We start from the raw sequence: 18,795 nt of genomic DNA, 5'->3' as shown, positions 1-18,795 counted from the left end.
ACCTTGTGGTGGAAACCCCAGCAAGTGGTGCGTTCAGAGCTGATACCAGGCTCCCATCTTCTGTCCCTGCAGGAGGGCTGAACTGCAGCAGAGCTGAATCACAGGCTGTGTTTACATTGAGGCTGCAGACGGGGGGGAGATGAGAGAGAGAGACTCAAGAGGAAGAGTGGGTGTAGGAGGATGAGAGGAGACACAGAAAGGAGTGTTTGTGGGGGGGGGCAGATATAAATAGGAGGAGACAGACGGAGACAGAGGGAAAACGTCTCTGGGGGTATTTTTAGGTTGCCTTCAAGTGTGTTATTTAACACCTGCTTGGGAGAGGAGAGGAGAGGAGGGGAGGGGAGGAGAGGAGAGGAGTAGAGAGGAGAGGAGACGAAAGGAGGAGAGGAGAGGAGGAGAGGAGAGGAGAGAAGCGGATAGGAGAGGAGAGGTTCATCCTGTTTTATTTATTATTAAGGTTTAGTTTTTATAAATGCTGCAGTTGCCCGTTTAGGGGGAATTCTATTTTATTTTTGCCTGCAGGGGCCTTTTATAAACAATAAAGGCTTTTGTGTAGATGTTTATTTTAGCCAGCAGCCAGGAAACAGGCTGCAATGCAATCTTTGGAGGAGATGGCAAGCATATTCAACTTCACCTTTTTAACTGACATGCTCAGGTTGGTATTCTAAATGGCAAACCTATAGCTACATCTAGAGTAGGGACTACGTTGCAGCACTGTTACATGTGATCTGGTTTGTTGAGTATGGCTAACGTTAGCAATGCGAGCACCGCCAACCTCTGATCCTCCCTGCAGGTTAACAACCACATAACCTGACACAGCCTATATACAACGTTGTCTCCATTTTCAAAATACGTGCCAGACGTGCTGCTCCTCTGAGATGTTCTCCGTTCACTGTGCTGGTTTAAATCTGTGTAATAGTGAGGCGGGAAGAGCAGGTCCAGTATCCGGAGCTACAGCCAGTCTGAGGCTACAGCGTCAACATAATCATGTGTTTTACCCACTTATAACTCTGGTCCCAACTAGCGAGGGTGACGACTTTAAACCCTTTATTTAGTGTTAAACAGGCACAACCCTACTTCAGACCCTGTCACAGTTATCAGATGAGACACCCGCTCTTCATACAAAGCAGACGTCCAGGTTTCCTGTATTGTTTGATAGCACAGACACCTGAAAAGCAGGCCACCTGACTCATATCATAGAGTTATAAAAGAGAGAAAATATGCTGAGATGAAGAGGGGCCGAGGTGCGGGTTATGTTTACAAAAAGGTATATCAGAAATACTGAACCATTGCAGAGACTGGAGACTTCATTTGGAGGTTAAACATCTCCGATGAATCCAAACTAAGAGGAAGGAGAAAAGAGTGCGGAGGACAGACGCAACCAAGCATCTGATTCACCACTCTGCTATATGTTTGTGTGTGTGTGTGTGTGTGTGTGTGTGTGTGTGTGTGTGTGTGTGTGTGTGTGAGTAAGAGAGAGAGAGAGAGAGCACTCACACTGTGTTTGATGGACAGTGAAATGGAGGGTAAATCTACAGAGGCTTCACCTTACAGCAACCTCCATCTGCCTCTCTCTCTCACTCACAGCTCTGCAGTGCTCATGTATTTCTGCTTATAAAATCCCAAGTCTTTTAATCTCAGAGGGGACTGTCACACACACACACACACACTCGTACACACACACACTCGTACACACACACACTTGTACACACACACTTTCAGCCTTTGGGAGACTCCACATGATTCAGGAAGCAGAAGCGGGCCAGCAGCAGAGCCTCAGCTCCACTCGACAGACGAACAGAGCTGCATCAGGAGGTGAATGAAACGCACCGGCAGTCAAACCCATCATCATCATCGGAGACAACAACACACTCGTTTTATTAGATTTGTTTGAGAGCTGATGACATGGAATATAACTGATTTATCATCCCTACTGTTTATTGGGGGGTTAATTAATCCTTTCTGTTTTCTAAAAATGTAAAGCTTCAAGGTGACACCTTCATGTCATAGTGGTCAAAAAAAAAGTCAAGTTACATAAAGCAGAATATCATTATGATTCAAAATCCAGCTGACTGCACCTCACACCTGTTCTGTTTTCAGCGTCTCTGCAAACAGACTTAAGGAGCTATCCTGCTTCTGACTGCAGCAAACAAGAATCAGAATCCTCACAGCATTGAAGCTTGACTCTGCAGTTAAGATTCTCATACTTAGAGGAGCACAGATCAACCAGCTGGTGACCAAAATCGGACGATTTTCAGCCAGTTTTCGGCCAGTGATCATTGGGAGTACATGCCAGGCATACAGGTTTCTAGCTGTGTTTGCTAATTTGCAGCCCCCGGTCCTTGGCTCGGTTAAAGCGTGGTACACACTACAAGACTTTTAAAATCTTAAACTATTTTGATAACGTGAGAGACCCCACACATGACAACAACCCTGACCGATTAACAGTTCAGATCGCATAGTGTGTGGTGTGCAACGAGACCATCAACTCGGCACACCACACACTAACAGATTCATTCACTGACAACCAGAGTCTCGACTATCACGACGTGTAATCTCACGGGATTTAAGAGTAAACAAACATGATGGGCAAGCTAAATGTGGCTAGCTAAATATTGAACACTTAATATTTACGATTTCAAATCGGGGCGGCCCCGATTGTCTTCCGAGCAGATCAGGGAGATTAAAATCACTCTTAACACACCTCATACCACGGGAGAATCTGGCAAGATAATCTTTGGAACATCAGATAGTCGGGCCTTTGCTGACTTTGGTCGGAACGGGGGGAATCGGGCCGATGATCTTGTAGTGTGTACCCCGCTTTAGGGAGCGGTCGTGTTCAAAGGTGAAATGAATATGTTGGTAATGCAGACTGTAAGAAGAGCATCAAGAAATAGCTACAGACCCTTTTAAGCAAAGGAATATATCTTGAAGATATAACCGGGAAAAAGGCAAAAACAAGGAAATATCGACAATTTCTGCGTGATAAATGACTGAAGGTTCATTAATAATCCAAAGAGTTTATAAAAATGTTCAGATTGACTAATGAAAGAGATGTTTTGCACTGCTTCGTTTCATCTTGTCATTGTCAGAAAATCATTTTTTTCTTATATTTCATGTGATTTCTTATTCTGACCATGTGCACAACACATTCTCTCTCTCTCTCACACACACACACACACGCACACACACAGAGCGAGAGAGAGAGAGAGTGTTCAGTTCTCTTAAATCATACTGCAGCATCCATCAGCGAGCCGTCAGATATGACCTTCAACGAGAAAAAGAGAGAGACAGAGAGAGAGAGATGGAAAAGAGGAATGAGTCGAGTTACAAGGAGAAAAAGAGGAAGAAGGGAACAAAGAAAATAAAGAGACATAGAGGAGAAGGAGGAGGAGGAGGAGGAGGAGGGGGCTGTGACTGATGGATGGTGGTGAGTGAACAGAACGACATGGCGAGATGTGATGAGCATTAGATCGTCTTCCTGCTGAGATTAGCATGCTGACATCCTTATTGAATTTACACTGGGAGTTGTTCTCTCGTCATGTGTCCTCACACTGCCGGCTCTCAGGGGGGGTCCGCGCCATGCACACCGGCTCCTATTTCAATTTAAACTTGACACCTTTTTACATTTTCTCATTAATCCCTCAGCTGTCAAGATCACACTCACTCACTCTGGCGGCAGGAGGGGGGAAACCAGAAACCCGGCGCCCTCATTACACTCTGGAGTTATCGGCCTCCGAGCTTTAATTAGGTTCAGGGAGGATCCTCACCATCCTATGAGGGAATCTGCTCCGTCATTTCTCACAAAGAAAAGTCATGAAAGCACAGAGGAGAGACGGGAAATGATTGTTTTTGAGAGTGCCAAAAAGAAACCAGCTAAGTGATAAATATGTGTGGAAGCTCCCTGATCAGGTTTGGTGTAGTTTGTTTTTTCAATTACAGGATGTCAAAGTGAATTGTGATTCCTGACTCTCAGTCGATTTCTTCAGTGTGTGAATTTTTACAGTGCTGCAAATTATGTACAAATGTTCTGATTGAACTCAACAAATGGGTAAGGATAGGAGAGGAGAAGATAGGAGGGGAGAGGAGAAGAGAGGAGAGGACACAAGAGGAGAGGAGAGGAGAGGACACAAGAGGAGAGGAGAGGAGAAGATAGGAGGGGAGGGGAGAGGAGAGGAGAGGAGAGGAGAAGGGAGAGGAGAAGGGAGAGGAGAGGACACAAGAGGAGAGGAGAGGACACAAGAGGAGAGGAGAGGAAAAGGGAGAGGAGAAAGGAGAGAAGAGAGGAGAGGACACAAGAGGAGAGGAGAGGAGAGGAGAGGAGAGGACACAAGAGGAGAGAGGAGAGGAGAGGACACAAGAGGAGAGGAGAGGACACAAGAGGAGAGGAGAGGAGAGGAGAGGAGAAGGGAGAGGAGAAGAGAGAGGAGAGGAGAGGAGAGGAGAGGAGAGGAGAGGAGAGGAGAGGAGAGTGGACTTTGAACTTCAACACTTTTAAACTGGAAAACAAAGAAATATATTCAAATCTTGATTCTTGACAAAAGTCCTTTTGATAAATTCCTCTGTCGTGCTAACAATGGTTGTCTGACGTTCTCCCGTGGAGGTGAAGGAACACAGATTGATTGCAAGACGATTCAATCAGAGAAAAAACAGCGCTTGAAGTAATTTGGATAAAGGAAATAAAACACGAGGCTTCAGCAGGTAGAATGTTAAAAAGTGTGAGATCCTGATGCTCCCGCATTGTCCTGACGAACTCTGCCCTCAATTTTCAAAAAAGTCTGTACGCACTGCACCCAGCATGCACTGCTGCAAGATAAACTGAGCAGAGATTGAATCATACGGAAAATTCAAAATAAAACACAATATACAGACTCCTGATCATATCGGACGTGGAGTTGGCCCGCTTCCTGTTGGACAGGCAGGTGACAACCACCGGCGGTTAGCTTGTGCTAGCATGTGGTAGCTTGCAGTGTAGGTACAAGCAGTAAAACGTACACACTACTTCCTGCAGTGAGGGTGAGCTTCTAGAGGAGGAGGAGCCCAGTTTGAATGTTGTGTTTACAAACTGCAACGATAAACGACTCCACCTTTAAACAGAGAACGTTAGAGAACTTCAGAGTGATTATCAGGTTGATTCTTTAGTGCAGTGGTTCTCAACTGGTCTCGCCTAAAGACCCACCACCAACTCCTTCATGAAAATCGTGACCCAAATTTCTGATATTCTTTCAACCAATCACATTTATTGAATGAAAAACAGCGCAGTTTGGACCTCGGATGGCAGGAAACATGTGACGGAATAAAGAGAAGGAACAAAACCAACACGTTTTAAAAGGGCTTGATGGACTTTTTGACACTTTTTTTCCCCAGTCACATGTCCGTGACCCACTGAACATGGCTCCACGACCCACTTTTGGGTCCCAACCCACCGGATAAATTTGTGTTATCATTTACTGATTGTGTCAGGACTACAATAAAACAGCTCCATATTGTTTATGACTCAACGTCTAAACGACTCTTTACCGTCTGCTAACATCAAGATGTGTTTTCCTCTCCCTTTGCCTCAAACACAGAAACATCAGGATTACATGACTTCACACACATGTTCATCACACGCCTCAACGAGAACAGAAATCCTGTAACCCTGATGAAAAACCTCAGAGTGTCTATGTTTTTAGGCAAAGCTAGAGGCGGTTATTTTTAAAAGCACTGTTAATGTCTCCACTTGTCTGACAAAGGAAGTGCAACACCTTATTTGGGCATTAAGTAGGTCATACTTTCTGTGAGTCTATTTAAAAAAAAAAAAACCTTTTATCACCAATAGTAAAAATAAACATGAGAGAAAGCAGGAGGAGGAGAGGTGAGGAGGAAGAAATAAATTAACACCTCGGTGTTGTAATTGTGGAGTATTTGGAGCCTGTGTGTGTGTGTGTGTGGGAGTCTGAGGATATTACAAGGCCCATGATCTAACTGCAGCCATTCAGATCAGACATTAAATCCATAACCTAACAGTGGGTTTGATTCCTGCTACAATACCACATCAGTCATCGTAGAAGCAGGGAGTCTAAACCCTAAGAAGCTGTCTACACCTCTTTATTTGTAAAGGGATCTTTTTCTGAGGTGGGGAAAGAATTAAGATAAATATACAGCGCAGCTACCCGTGCTTTAGGGGGGAATGGAGCTAAATTACAGTCATTTTAAGTCACTATTTCCTGCAGCAGTAATAGTGGAGCTGTTAGTATTCTTGCTATGTTTGCACACTGCGGCTGAATGTGAAAAAACCCAGAAATGCTCCGTGTGATCCAAAGCAAAGCTAGAGACAACAGAGGGGAAATGACATTTGCTGATAAGAAGGAGCTCCTGGGGGCCAAAGCATGAAGTGCAGATAGTCGTCGCAGCGGCATCTCATTTAATTGCACCGTCTCTGATAGAAATCCTGCAGTGCACCTGCAACAAACAACACTATCTAAGCAGAGACAGGATCTCTGAAAGCTGAGGGAAAGGAAGTGTACAAAGGAAATGCATTTAAGGAAAGCAAGCTGTCTGGTTTGGAAGGACGGACAGATGGATGAAGAAGCAGATGGGTGGATGGAGGGATGGAGGGATTGGGGTGTAGCTCGAGGCGGAGGGATTAAACAACAGATTAATTCTTTAACCAGACAGGATGCAGAACTCCCACTGGAGTTTAAATCATGCTTTATGATCTAGATATTTATGATGACCCTTAACCTCTTTATCTGACCCGAGAGTGGGGGGGTGCTGTTACAGAAGAAGAACAATCCTTCACCGCTGCCTCTGAAACCTTAGAGTCTGCTTAACATTTAGAGTTGTACAAAAAGTAAGGCAAAGAAACAGTTCTGCATGGCAGCTTTGCAAAGATCAAAACATAACCTAATTCCCAGAGGGAGTAAAAAAACACATCCTTTTTTTCTTTTTTCAATTCAAAGCTTCAAGGAAATTAGAAGCATTTCAGTCTGTTTTTTGTGTTTTTCAGCTGGCAAGCACATTTAAGAACAGAGACGTCCAATCATAGACCGGCTGGACCGGGGCCAGAGAGCCGGTTGAATAAGCAGACTCTGAAGCAGCCAGGGAAATATTAAGTCTGGATCAAGTTCAACGGCTGTATTACACAGCTGACCCTAAAAAATAGACACCACACACAGCACGCCTATTCTTACGTATAATTACTGATAAAAAAAATCTCCTTTCTTACCTTGACTTATCCTATTCCTATGTGCAACTCTGACACCAGCATGGACAGGAGGAAAGAGGACCAGTGGATATTTGCATGGCCTGCAATGTGACTCAAATGTTGGTGTGGCTTCAGAAACAATGTCTTATCTTATCTTATCTGTCTTGGCTGATTTAAAAATGGTAAATGGACTTGAGCTTGTATAGCGCTGTTTTCTAGTCTTCTGACTACTAAAAGCTCTTTTACACCGCAGGTCACACCTACACATTCACACACTGATGGTAGAGGCTGCTGAGTAAAGAGTCCATCAGAAGTAACTCATCCATTCACATGCTGACGATGAAGCAGCGGGAGCAACTTGAGGTTAAGTGTCTTGCCCAGGGACACATGGAACATGTGGCTTCAGGAGCTGGGGATCGAACCCTCGACCCTGCGATTAGAAGACGATCGACTCTACCAACTGAGCCACAGCCGCCCCAAAACCATGCAACTGTAATAAACAGATGCAGCACCGAAAATACAATATATGATTTTGATTTGATTTAATTAATTTCCGTGTCATGCACACAAAGTGCCCAACCCTCATGGGCTTATAAGACACCAAAGAATTCAGTTGCAGTGGTTCACATTTACAAATCATAACATTACAAAGTCGCCGGCTCCTGTCACAGTTCAGTCTTAAACAACGTGTTCTGTCTTTTTCTCCCCAGGCTTTACAAACAAAATCTGCTATAACAAAGGTTCCTTTTTTTAAAAACACAACTCAAGTTTTTCATAATCGTCTAACCAAAAGAAATCAGCATAAACTGAAGACATTCTTTTAAAAAGAACATCCCTGATGTCAGCGTACATCGGGCAGTAAAACAAAAAGTTAATCTCTCGTTTTCAGTTTCTCCTAACTCACACAACAAACAAACTCGGTCTTCCTCTGGAATTAAACCTGCCGCTCTCTAAAGCTAAAGGCAATGTTCCTGAACGTAGCTGAGCGCAGAGGGATCTTTGTCTTTTGGTTAAATTAAACTTAACATATATGTAAGTTGACTGACTAATGGTTACTTTTTGTTGAATGTGAAATGATTATGTTGTCAAGCCCAGTACCCTTTAAGGCTTTATATGTGATTTTTTTGATCCAGTAGATGTCGCCCTTGAGCACCAGCATGAAACCAAAACAACTCGCGCTGCATTGTTGTGTTAGCATGCTAATGCTAGCGATCTTTATTATGCTCGTATCTTCACACTGCATGTAAATTTACCTGAAATGAGCGTGATCTACAAACACAGTTAAGCAGTGAGTACAGTATGTTATTCTTCTTTTCTCTAGTCCCTCAATTAAACAACTTTTATACTCGAGGGGAGGAGTCAGCCGGCCGTCCGGGCGATGTAAACAAAGTGAAGATAGGACTCTGAAAACTCTGAAAACATCACAGACAGTGGGACTCGGGTGTTACACCCATTGTAGACAGTCATGACTCACAGAGTTATTTTCAGAGGAGATACTTGATTTCTATTACATTTAAGTGTGAAAAGTCGCATATTAAGCCTTTAACATCCACAGCCCTTGTTATAAAACCCAGTTTGCATGTTAACTAGAAGCACAATGAGTGTGCTGGAGGATCTCCCACAAATACCACATTGGATTTTTTGATGGTTTCTGAGAAAGCAGACAGGAAGTACAGCTGCTGATGTGTGTGTCATAGGTAGAAGAATGTGGAAAACACATCAGAGCAGCACGCTGGGAGAGAGTGAAGGTGGGGGTGTGCTCTCTCTCTCTCTCTCTCTCTCTCTCTCTGCTAATGGGATGTGAAGTACAGTACAATGCTCTCCATATGATAATAGTCACCAGGATACATCGCATCACTCTGCATTAACACATTCCCCTCTGTTATTACACTTCACCGTGACAACTGGATAGTTTGCCACCCGGCTTGCCTGTTCTTTCTGCTGTCTGGGTTTTGTGTTTGTCTCTCCGCCTGTCTGCAAAGTTTCATTTCTCACCGCGCCTGTGTCTGCTTTCATGTACGAGTAGAAGCATTTCTGCTCGTATGCTCATCTTGCTGATCTGTCCTTCTACCATTCAATTTCAATTCAATTCAATTTTTATTTGTATAGTGTCAACTCATAACAAGTGTTATCTCGAGACACTTTACAAGAAGCAGGTAAAATACCTTACTCATTGTCTGTTAACATTATAAAAGAGCAGGTAAAAAGACCTTACTCATTGTTATGTTACAAAAAGCAGGTAAAAGACCTTACTTATTGCTATGTTACAAAGATCCGGCCTATCCATCATGAGCACTTTAGCAAAGCAGCAAAAGTTACAGTGGTAAGAAAAAACTGCCTTATTAAAAGTCAGAAATCTACGGCCGGATCCCCGGGTCATGATGAAACAGCCTTCACAGGCCTAGACTGCGCCGGGCTTGGAAAGGGATAGGGGGAGAGATGGGATAAGATGCAGGAAGAGGGATAGGGAGCAAGAGGGTGGGGGGAGGAAAAACCGTCCATCAACAATCCGGTGGGGAGGGGGTGTGGGGGGGGGGGGGGGGGGGGGTTGTTCTGGCAGGCCGTCAACCAACGATCTTGAGGAGCCTAAGAGAGCTCAAGAGCTCCCAGGAAAGTAGGTGGTTAGTGACTGAGATTTACAGATAGATACATGCAGTAATATGATGTACTGTATATGCAGAGAGAGAGAGAGAGAGGGAGAGAGGAGCCAGTTCTCCCGGTAGTCTAAGCCTATAGCAGCATAACTAAGAGCTGGTCTACACCAGCACCAGCCCTAACTATAAGATTTATCAAAAAGGAAAGTTTTAAGTCTATTCTTAAAAATACAGACTGTGTCTGCCTCCCGGACCCCGGCTGGAAGGCGGTTCCAGAGGAGAGGAGCCCGATAACTGAAGGCTTTACCCCCCATAGTACACTTAGAGACTGTAGGTACCACTAGTAGGCCTGCATTCTGGGACCGTAATGTTCTTGAGGGACAGTACGGCACTAGTAGCTCCTTAAGATAAGATGGTGCCTGGCCATTTAGAGCTTTGTAAGTGAGAAGAAGGATCTTGAATTCTATTCTAGACTGTATAGGGAGCCAGTGCAGAGAAGCCAAGACAGGAGTAATGTGGTCCCTTTTCCTAGTTCTGGTCAGTACATGAGCTGCAGCGTTCTGGACTAGTTGAAGAGTCTTTAGAGACTTGCCAGAGCACCCTGACAACCATTACGTCCTACTCAACCGTCCACCTGTCTGTTTATCCTACTTCTGAGCAAATTCATAAGTAAGTAAAATGGAAATCCTCTTAAAAACAAAAACACTGACAATGAATTTACGGCCCACGCCGTGACTAAGAAGTGTGTTGCAAAATTAATAAGTACAACTATGAATATAACAGTTGTTCCAAATTGAAGAGAAAGATTCTGAAATGAAAATCAGCAAAGTCTTTTTTTGAAGTTGGAAAAGCCTTCAGCTCTGATCGGGACCTGAATATGGATTTAAAATTGGATTTGATAAATATGGGGTATATATGGGAAAGATGGCCTGATAGTCTCATTCTGGTGGCAGGAAGTGTAGTGAAACAGCAGTAGCTCCACTTACACACACACTCTCACATGCACACACACACAGCACAGTTCTCTCCTACTGGCTCCGCCCGATCCTGAGGCTGCTGTAACACCCGAATTTCCCCTCTGGGGATCAATAAAGTATTATCCTATCCTATCCTATCCTGCCTCACCCATGTAACGCCTCTGTTTCTACCTCTGATGGCGGCACAGAGGTGGGATCACTTCCACCCATAATCCCTCCATGACATTCACTGTGTAGGTGAAATATCACAGTAAATATTTTGACTTGAACGGGCAGTCTGAACACGGGCTATGGACTTCTCTAAAGGTCTCTGTCTGTGGTGCTGAAATCATCAAAGACAATGCATTTGTTTTAGAAATGCTTACTAATAAATCAAAGTAGTAGCACTTGTCATATTTAAATACTGTTCATGCTAGTGTTAATGGGGGTTTGAGACAGGAAAACCATCCTTCAGAAGATGCAGAGAGGAGCTAAGTGATCATATTATTAACGACCAGCTACACTAACTATAATAATATAGTATTCTAACGAGGTCCCAAATCCCTCTGGAGCCTCTAAATGTCAATTTCTTACTTCTATAAACAGATCAGAGTTCATAGGAGTATCGACATACTGAAACCGCAATAATACAGCCACATAATAGTTCCATATTTTATTGATTCTATCACACTTATTACCTTCTCGATCAAGACCAGAAGGGGGTCAGAGGTCAAAGGGTCGGCTGCAGAACAAACCTCTGAGGGTGATGGGAATTCAATGTCTTACTCAATAACAGCAGCAGCAGCAGCAAGGACGCCGTCTACATTCAGCCTGCACAACACTGTCTGCACTCACTACATCAGCCTAATGCTCTGTGAGCTCTTTTCATCTCATGTGGCAGGAAAAGGCAAACAATGCCGACTGATTAAGACCTCCTGCTTTGTCTGCATCTGTTCAGCCTCTCTGCACCCTGACACTGAAACCATTAAAGCCAGCTCTATTATTCAGACTCAAAGAGACACACAGCCCAAAGAGTTTTCTATGCTGCGTGATAAAAACTTTCATAGATTTGTGGACACTTCTTTTTGTTCTCTTACCCCCTTTATGTGCCAATGGCTGTGAAACCACCGCGCTAATGTGGGACTCATCATTTTGAAACGGCAAACAACCTCTGGAGAAATGTGTCACCGTGACAATGACTGTACGGCTCGGCCAATAAATCCATAGGAGCTCTCCACGATCCTGAGTCAGGCCTCGGCACTGAGATCAGTCTCTGCTGCAATGTTCTCAAAATGCTTCTAAGAAGTCGTCATTGCTTCTGACGTCCAGCTTGTTTGAATGTATTTATAGATTTCATGCAGCACTCTTTGAACTGTGTATGGCACTACAGTAACAGTATGAAGGAGCTCACTACATTTGCTAAATTAAATCTGCTCTTCCTCATGGGAATAAAAACCAAAAAGTCAGACCTCAACGGTAAGACTGGTTATTCATTTCAGCATCCCTTTACATACATCCTTTATTTTTTATGGAAAACAAACAAATGTGATGAAACTATGTTTGAAGGTCTGGGTGGACTGTGGGACCATATCACCCTCTGGGACAAATAACGTTTTCTAATTCTAACTCTAAGCCCTCCATGTCCTGAAGCCATACTGACTATTTCAAATGTTGGGAAAATGTGACAAAAAATATTTCTCTTTTTTTAACATTTTATGCTTCTAATCTGATGTTTATAAGATGCTAAGGGTTTTGCACGTCCTTTTAAACATGTCACTTTAAAGTCAAATAAACCAATATACCAGGATCAAGACTAACAAAGTTGTTAATTAGATCCTAGTTATGATATGAACATTTAGTTTTTTTACATCTGTATGATACTACGATTAAAAAAAATAAAAATCCTATTCAAAATTTTAGCGGGTTATAATGCAGAACTTTTACATACGAAGCGTCTCCCATGACAAACAAAAATAGGTGTTACACCTGTTCAGTAAGTAAACATCGGTGCATACTCTCTGTAGGAGGGTTTAACTGCACTCCAAGGTTTTGGACCGCACTCACTGTGACGGATCCTCCCTGCAAGCGTGCGAACACAGTGGAAGTGTTTAGGGAGTGGTTTTAAGAAAGGCCCTTTCATTGAAGTTGAATAACAACTGAAGAGGATCTCTCCATGTTCCTGAAACTAAATCAGAGCTGGTGGCACAATTAGCATGCAGGAGTTCCCTCAAGAGCTCTACAAGGAGCACTGTGACTATTACAGAGCTGTCCATGGTCCTGAAACTAGAGCTGAACAAATGGCACTATAACTACGTTTTGCATGGTCGTGAAACTACCGCCGAACCCACCTCACAATAACCGTGTTGGATCTCTCCATGGTGCTGATACTGCAAACAGCAAGCGCTAACTACCTTGGAGGAGCTCTCCATGGTCCTGAACCTAAATCGGAGCTCGTGGTACAATTAACATGCAGGAACTTTTCTTGGTCTGAAACTAGAGCTCAACAAGCAGCACTATGACTTTTACAGAACTGTCTATGGTCCTGAAGCTAGAGCTGAACAAATGGCACTGTAAATATGCTTTGCAAGGTCGTGAAACTACAGCCAAACAGACCTCAAATTAAACGTGCTGGAACTCTCCGTGGTGCTGAAACTAGAGCTGAACAAATGGCACTATAACTGCTTTTTGCATGGTCGTGAAACTACCGCCCAACCCAACTCACAATTACTGTGTTGAATATCTCCGCGGTACTGATACTGCAAACAGCAAGCGCCAACTACCTTTCAGGAGCTGTCCATGGTTCTCCTGAACCTAAATAGAAGCTGGTGGCACAAATAACATGTAGGAACTCTTGGTCTGAAACTAGAGCTCAATAAGTGACTATTACTGTGTTTTCAATGGTACTGAAGCTAGAGCTGAACAAATGGCATTATAACTATGCTTTCCACCCTGTGGGAGCTCTCCATGGTCCTGAAACTAAATCAGAGCTGGTGGCTCAATTAACATGCAGGAACTTTTCTTGGTCTGAGACTAGAGCTCAACAAGGAGCACTGTGACTTTTACAGAGCTATCCATGGTCCTGAAACCAAAGCTGAACAAATGGCACTATAACTACACTTTGCATGGTCGTGAAACTACAGCCAAACAGACCTCACATTAACCGTGTTGGAACTCTCCATGGTGCTGATACTGCAAACAGAAAGAGCCAACTACCCTGAAGGAGCTCTCCATGGTCCTGAAACTAGAACTGAACAAATGGCACTATAACTACATTTTGCATGGTCCTGAAACTACAACCCAACCCACCTCACAATAATCGTGTTGAATCTCTCCATGGTGCTGATACTGCAAACGGAAAGAGCCAACTATCGTTCAGGAGCTCTCCATGGTCCTGAACCTAAATCAGAGCTAGTGGCATACATACCATGCAGGAACTCTTCTTGGTCTGAAACTAGAGCTCAATAAGTGACTATTACAGAGCTGTCCATGGTCCTGAAATTAGAGCTGAACAAATGGCACTATAACTATACTTCCACCCTGTATGAGCTCTCCATGGTCCTGAAACTACAGCATAACCAGTTATGTTACAACTACATCAGACCCCTTCTTGGTCCTTAAACAAAAATCTAAACTGCTGCCACACAATTATGTACATGAGCTCTCCATGGTCCTGAAACTAGAGCACAAGCAGTTGCACAATAACCATGTCTATAACACTGTTCATGAGGTTCAATAACTGATCCTGAATCCTGCTAAATGTGTTTAAATCCATCTATAAACTACAGTGTTTTTTAAATGTCTGTGTAGATATTATTTCAACATTCTTTATTTGAAACAGAAGCTCTCCCAGTGCAGAGCAGCCCCTTGTTAATAAACACACCCTGGCTCCTCACGGGCTTGTGTTACCAGGCAAAATGTCTGACTTGTTCAGCTATCTGATAGCACTGTCCAATATGTAACATCATTAAGCCTGGTCCATTTACATCATTGATACTTTTTTTTTCTTCTATGAATGCTCCTCCTGCAAAATGTTGCACCATCTAATTTATTCTCAGAGCAAATCATATTCTGTCTCCTTAATTGACAGTTCAAACCTCCACACATGTTGAGTGAAATTATGTAAGATTTTGGTTCAGTCCTTGAGCACGTTGGATAAACAAAGAACCCAATGTCACTTCTTCTAAAAATTATTCAGCCCTTCTGCTCCTTCACTGCCTCTTCCACCCTCCTTCGCACATCCCTCCTCCAATCTTTCCTCATCTCATCCACTTTCTTTCTTATCCTCATTTCCATATAAATCTCCTCTCCTCTGTCCTTGTCTGTTTCTGTATCCCCTTGTTTAACAGTCTCTCGTCCTTTCCCTCTTCACCCACCCTTCTTTATCTTGTCCCTCTGCTGCTCAATATACTCACTTCTACCATCTGACCACACTCCCTGACCCTTCCCTGCAGACCTCTTTCTCTCGCTTCCACAATGTCTCCCTTTCCCCTCCCTACTCTTCTCACCTCTCCTCTCCTCTTGTGTTCTCATCTCCTTGCCTCTTGCATAATTGATGTGGCTGTAACGCCAGTCAACTGAAGCGGTATGATGAGGCAGCTTTAGAAAACGAGAGAGTGAGACAGATAAAGAGGCAGTGAGACAGAGGGAAGGTCCCCCCCCAAAAAAAAAAATGCGTGGTATGACTGCGCTCCCACACACACATCAACTACACACGCTCGAGAAACTAATGCATCCACACGTACATGCGCGCAAAGATAGAGATTTTGCACGCACACATTCCCATACAGGCACGGCGGGGGCTGCCAGCCGTGCCTGCATGGTCACAAGAAATGAGACGCCAAAATAACAATTTACCCTTTCACCGTTTGAACCACAGGAGGAAAAAAACACTGTCAGGAGGCTCTCTAAATGAATTGTCTGCACCCTGAGAGGATGGCAGAGTCCAGTAAGAGTGCCAACATGGGCGCAGAAAAAGAGAGCAGTCGCACACAGAGCGAGGTTATGGCACAGTCTAATCAGATTACAGCGATGATTCATTTCCTGGGCACTAAGAATACAACTATTGTTGGCACCGCGATGAGCCTGGCATCCCCCTGGCAAAAAAAAAAAAATCCGCTGCATAGCAGAGCTCAGTCCGCCATCTCACACACCCTGCATTATTAACAGCCGATCAATCAGCCTTACCTTCATCGATCTCCAGCTCCTCTCCTCTTGTTTTGTCTTTTTTCCCCTCTCTTCTGCTCCTCGTCCACTGATGGGAGTTAAACCACAAGAAGAAGCCCCGGCAGGCTTTCTAAAAAAGGGCGATCAGGCTCCGTATCCCAACTCCTCTCCTCTCCCATTCAAACAGGGAGAGAGAGAGAGAGAGAGGCTATCTTGGTAGTTTTCTGGAGCTGAATAAACCGGAGTGTGTGAGAGAGCGTGTGTGTGTGTGGGGGGGGGGACCGGACAGCAGCAGAAGAAGAAGCAGAATTACCGGAACAGACGTGCGCGCAAGCCCGGCAAAAAAGGGGGCTAACCAGGAATCCAGGTGCCGGTGGTCTCACCGTGCAAACCCAAAATACGCATAGATCCTCAAACGAGCAGGGTGGGTGGGTTGAGGGGTCATGCGGTTGCGGAAAAAACTCCTATTAGTCTCCCTTTCGCCCCCTAAAGCCCAATTAACGTGACTCCGTTAAAGTAACAGGGTCGTGCCATCCATGTAAATGTGTCGTTTCACTCGAGCACAGTCCCCAGAGGGATATCCAATGCAAAGAAAAAGTAACGCTGGGAGGCAAAATACCTTTAAATCCGCGAGAAATCTGCGCGCAGCTCCGGTCTCTGCTTCCAAAACACCAACGAAACTACACCCACCACCAACACGGAGGGTGTCCTTGAGTGCAAATAACCTTCTCACTTATTCAAGCATCCGTGTGGGTCTCTGCACGGCTGGTCTGTCCCCCCCCCCCCCCAAAAAAAACAAAAAACATGCAGTTATTCCTCCAGGTGATTCCTTTTTTTTTTTTTACCAGATAAAACAATTTCCATCCAAACGTACTCCGGTTATGTGCGCAGTTTCCTCCCGTCAGCAAGAAGGGCTGGAAGCTGAAATCCCGGTCCGGTATAGCCTTGAAGCTGGGGTCCGGGCGGTGTCCAGCTCCGATCACCAACAAATCACACTACTGACAACCCTACTGTAATAATCCAGCGAGGATCTCAGGAATCATTTTTCATGGAGAAATGCAGTTTGGAGTTTTTAACGAACAAATTCTGTGGCGCTGACTGAAAGCTCGTCTTTCAACCAGTCAGCATCTCCGTTATCATCTCCGAGCGGGGGCGGGCAGACCTGCAGCAGGCTGAGCACCAAAGTCGCCTATTTTTAGAGGGAAGAAAAAATCTCCCCACGGTTGGAGACTGTGGTAATCCTCCGTCCAGGCTCCGACACGTCACAGTGTCGGTCAAATTCCCTCTCCGATGTCTGGTTAATTCCTCTTCCTCCTCCGCAGCAGCAGCAGCCCTCTCGATCTGCTCTCTCGATGGAAGCCGCTGCTTGTGAATAGCCGTGGAAGTTTTTTAATTCCAGCCGCAAATTCCAGCGCGTGCTTCCCCGCAGGTTGGAGAGGAGGCTGTGGGCGCACGTGGCGGAATGACAAGGCAAGGAGGGGGACTGTGAGGTGTGCACGAGAAGCTTCAATAAAAAGACACACCCATACAGTCTGTGTGGGTATGGCTGTACAGACAGACAGACAGACAGACAGACAGACAGGTAGATAGATAGATAGACAGATAGATAGATTGATAGATAGATAGATAGACAGATAGATAGATTGATAGATAGATAGACAGATAGATAGATAGATTGATAGATAGACAAGTAACATTTCAGGGTGGCTGTGGCTCAGTTGATAGAGTCAGTTGTCTCTTAACTGGAAGGTCCAGGGTTCGATCCCCAGCTCCTGCTCCTGTAAGACACTTAACCCTCGAATTGCTCCTGATGCTTTGTTGGCAGTGCATGAATGCATATGAATGGGATTAGTTGCTTCTGATGGACGTTACATGCAGCCTCTACCATCAGTGTGTGAATGTGTTTTTACTAGGGCTGGGCAACGATTAAAAGTTTTAATCGCGTTAATCGCATGAGTTCCTGCGATTAATCACGATTAATCGCATTGTTATACACAAAATCCAATAATGAATTCAAAAGTAGTGTATAGCGCACTTTTATTGTCAATGTACTTCTCAACTTAAACAATGTAATCAAAGCAAATAATACAAAACTAAAGCTTATTGCCACTGCAAGGGCATAATGTCATCCTGTTTGTTATATAAAAAAAAACTGCCCAGAAAGGTTTTAGGCTAAGAGGTATAATGAAAATGTCGGGACGCCATTTTTAAAGTGGGGGAGAGTGTGACAGGTCAATTGAGAACATTGATGTTTATTGTTTGGTTATCGAGGACCCCACAAACACATTTTTGTTATACTTGTCATTTTGAAATTCTTTAGTTTATAATATTTTTGAATTCATCTTCAAAGTTGCTCATGTTAATGTATTTTTCTGAACTGCAACATTATTCAAGCAGTTGATGTTGACATGTTATTAATTAAATGCGCTGCAAGGTGGAGTCTGTGAGTAAGAAAACAGTGACATGCAGGAGTTCAGAGAAGAAGAGTGTTGTTGTTGTGACGCTCCGGAGTTAGCAAGAAAGTTGTAGTTATTATTCAGCAGCTGAAGAGACTCGTAGGCAGAGTGAATGAAGGTACTGGGTCTTTGTTAAACGCTTAAATAAAGTGAAGACAAGTGAAATGACCTTTCAGCGTCCGCCTGAGTTTCTGGCTGCAACATATTTACTTATCAAGTACCACTTCGCAGTGGTTACTAATAACTTCGGCTCTGTCGACTGCGCCGTCTGGAAGAACTTTAAAATGAAAATGGCCATGTAAAAGTTCCGTACCCTTCTCCATGCTTGATTATCCGCCAATTATTTTCTGACTGTTTCCGCCAATTATTTTCTGGTTGTTTCCTGTTTCCTGTGAGCGCCGCAGCAGTAAGCAACATACTAGGCTCGCTCACGATGG

The 18,795-nt window shown here is 44.1% G+C and overlaps 1 protein-coding gene across 4 annotated transcripts in view; it reads right to left on the bottom strand.

Moving 5' to 3' along the window:
* Positions 1–17,415, bottom strand: part of si:cabz01090165.1 (uncharacterized protein LOC100333421 homolog) — a 311,965-nt gene extending 294,550 nt beyond the window's left edge. For 3 of the 4 annotated variants that reach the window (XM_061047254.1, XM_061047255.1, XM_061047256.1), the window contains exons 1-2: positions 16,777–17,415; positions 15,924–16,672 (exon numbers count right to left, since the gene is read on the bottom strand). The gene's annotated coding sequence lies outside the window, so the exon portion shown is untranslated. The remainder of the gene's footprint in view (positions 1–15,923; positions 16,673–16,776) is intronic. The other variant, XM_061047257.1, reaches the window with a different exon arrangement.
* Positions 17,416–18,795: the final 1,380 nt, after the last annotated feature.

This window comes from Labrus mixtus, chromosome 9 (assembly GCF_963584025.1).
Source record: "Labrus mixtus chromosome 9, fLabMix1.1, whole genome shotgun sequence".
NCBI classification, from domain to species: domain Eukaryota; kingdom Metazoa; phylum Chordata; class Actinopteri; order Labriformes; family Labridae; genus Labrus; species Labrus mixtus.
The sequence above is the reverse complement of the archived record's forward strand: the minus strand, read 5'-3'. Positions and strand labels throughout refer to the sequence as shown.